The sequence below is a fragment of the Morus notabilis genome, unplaced genomic scaffold, assembly GCF_000414095.1.
Source record: "Morus notabilis unplaced genomic scaffold, ASM41409v2 Scaffold78, whole genome shotgun sequence".
In the NCBI taxonomy this organism is placed as follows: Eukaryota; Viridiplantae; Streptophyta; class Magnoliopsida; order Rosales; family Moraceae; genus Morus; species Morus notabilis.
The window spans coordinates 2208712-2211671 of NW_010367622.1; positions in this window are offsets into that span (position 1 = coordinate 2208712).

Here is a 2960-nt window from a genome sequence, read left to right on the forward strand (position 1 = left end):
CTTTCTATTCTTTCTTGTACTTGTAGACGCATGGTTCATCAATGTTTTGATCAAATCCATAAGACTTTATAGCCTCATCAAACCTGATGTTCAATGATCTAGAAGCCTGCTTCAATCCATAAATGGACCTCTGCAGTTTGCAGACTTTCTGCCTTTGGCCCTCCTTTATGTAACCCTCTGGTTGTTTCATATAGATGGTTTCCTCAAGATAGTCATTCAAAAAAGCTGTCTTGACATCCATCTGCCATATCTCATAGTCAAAATATGCTGCAATGGCCAAGAGTATCCGGATGGACTTAAGTATAGCTACTAGTGAGAAAGTTTCCTCATAGTCAACTCCCTCTTTTTGGGTATAACCCTTAGCCACTAGCCTTACTTTATAAGTCTATACTTTTTCATCCGCTCCTCTCTTTCTCTTGAAGATCCACTTGCATCCAATGGATTTTACCCCATCGGGTAGATCTACAAGTTGCTAAACTGAGTTAGAGTGCATAGACTCCATCTCGAGTTTCATAGCTGCTTGCCATTCTTCCTTATCAGAATCATCCATCGCATCCTTAAAGGTCGATGGATCCTCCTTTCCGTCATCAGCAGTGACGATTTGGGCTTCCCCGGTATACCGGTCGGGTAACATGCTTACCTTCCCACTACGACGAGGTGCCTTAGGAGTCTAATTAGGAACTGTGGTCTTTTCTCTGAGTGGTCCGACAACTATTGTCGGATGTGGCCCGATCTCATTGGTAAGTAACTCTTCCAATACTATTTTACTTCTGGGCTTAAAATCTATCATATAGTCATGCTCCAGAAAAGTGGCATTTGTCGATACAAACACCTTTTGATCTGCTTGACTATAAAATAGTCATCCTCTTGTCCCTTGTGGGTATCCCATGAATATGCATACTTCTAACCTTGGTTTCAACTTCCTGGTATTTTGCCTCAGCACGTTTGCTGGACACCCCATATGCGAATGTGTCTCAAACTAGGTTTTTGACCATTCCACAACTCTAGGGGTGTCTTAGGTACAGACTTAGATGGAACTAGATTTAGAATATACATAGCAGTTTTTAGGGCATAACCCCAAAATGAAGTAGGCAGTGAAGAATAACTCAACTTTGATCATATCATGTCAAGCAAAGTCTGATTTCTCCTTTCAGCTACACTATTCTGCTGTGGTGTACCGGGTGCAGTCAATTGGGATACTATACCTTCTTCAATCAAGAAATCTCAGAACTCTTGGTCCAGGTACTCTCCCCCTCGATCTGATCGAAGTGTCTTGATTGGTTTACCTAATTATTTTTCAACTTTTGCTCGGAATTCTCTAAACTTTCCAAAAGTTTTTAATTTCCGTTGCATTAGGTAAACATAACCATATCTCGAATAGTCATCAATAAAGGTGACGTAATATTCGTAACCTCCTCTAGCTTGGACGTTTAACGGTCCACATACATTTGAATGTATAAGCTGAAGGGGTTCTGTAGTTCTTACTCCTTTCACTGTAAAAGGCCTCTTGGTCATTTTACATTCCAGACAAGATTCACAGACCGGAAGCTCGCCAACTGTTAGCTCGCACAAAGGACCATCATTTACCAGTCTTTGAATCCTGTTTAGGTTAATATGACGAAGTCTAAGATGCAACAGATATGTGTTATTTTCGTGAGAAATCTTTTGCTTTTTATTCTTAGGTTCGGCAATTCTGAACATTTCAGTATTAAGCAATGAGTTAGGTATTGGCTTTATACAATATAAACCATCATCCAGACGTCCAGAACAAATATTTAAACCATTTCGAGAAATATGAATAAATTCATTATCAAAATAAACTTTAAATAATTGTTCGAATAACTTAGCCACAGAAATCAAATTTCTACGAATGTCTGGAATAAAATAAACATTGTTCAAAACTAAAAATTTATTTTCCCTAAAACAAAGTCTAACTTCTCCCACTGCTTTTACTGAAACTCTTGCGCCATTCCCCACTTTCATCGTGTAGTCCCCATCAGCTAGCTCGGTGTAAGAACTAAGACTCTGCAAAGAAAAATAAACATGATTAGTTGCTCCTGAATCAATTATCCAGGCCAAGGTATTTCCCTCTACTAAACATGTTTCAAGGACTAGTAAATATGATTTACCTAGTTCCTTTTTCTTTTTCAGCTCCTCGAGATACTTGTGACAGTTTCTCTTCCAGTGCCCTTCGCCGTTGCAGTGGAAACATTTTCCTTTGGGTTTCTGGATGGGGCCCTTAGTCTTCCTTGGTTTCTTGTTCTTTCCTTTCTTCCATTTTCCTTGGTTCTGGTTCTTTCTTTTGTTTTTACCAGAGCCTCCTGCAACAACAACATTTGCTTCTCCTCCCCTTCGCTTGTTGGTGGATTCGAAGTTTTGCAGGTCATTCATGAGTTCAGTGAGATTGGACTTTTTCTTGTTCATAACAAAGTTGTTCACGAACTCATGAAAATCAGGGTATATGCTTTCCAAGATGATGCCAACTTGGGTGGCTTCATCGATTCTGGCACCATTGAGCTCCGCATCATGGAGGTGATCAATCATGTTCAAAACATATGCCTTGACTAAAGAACCTTTATTCATTTTGTCATTCATGAAAGCCCTAACAGCATCCAAACGAGCATTCTCAGAGGGAGCGCCGAACATGGCTTCTAGAGACTCCATTATCTCATAAGCAGTCTCCATCTCCTCATGCTTCTTGCAAAACACATCGCTCATGCTGGCCAACCTAAAGCACTTTGCTTTGTTGTTAGCCTTGATCCAGCGATCATAAGGCTCCCTTGCAGTTTTGGATGTATTAGCCGCGGGTTCTTAAGGACATTCCTCTACTAGGACAAATTTGTAGTCTTCGCAGACCAACAGTATATTCATGTTACTTTTCCACTTAGCATAGTTATCACCGTCCAGTTTTTCAGTCACAAGTAGTGTGATTATAGAATTTGACATGTTGCTGGAAATAA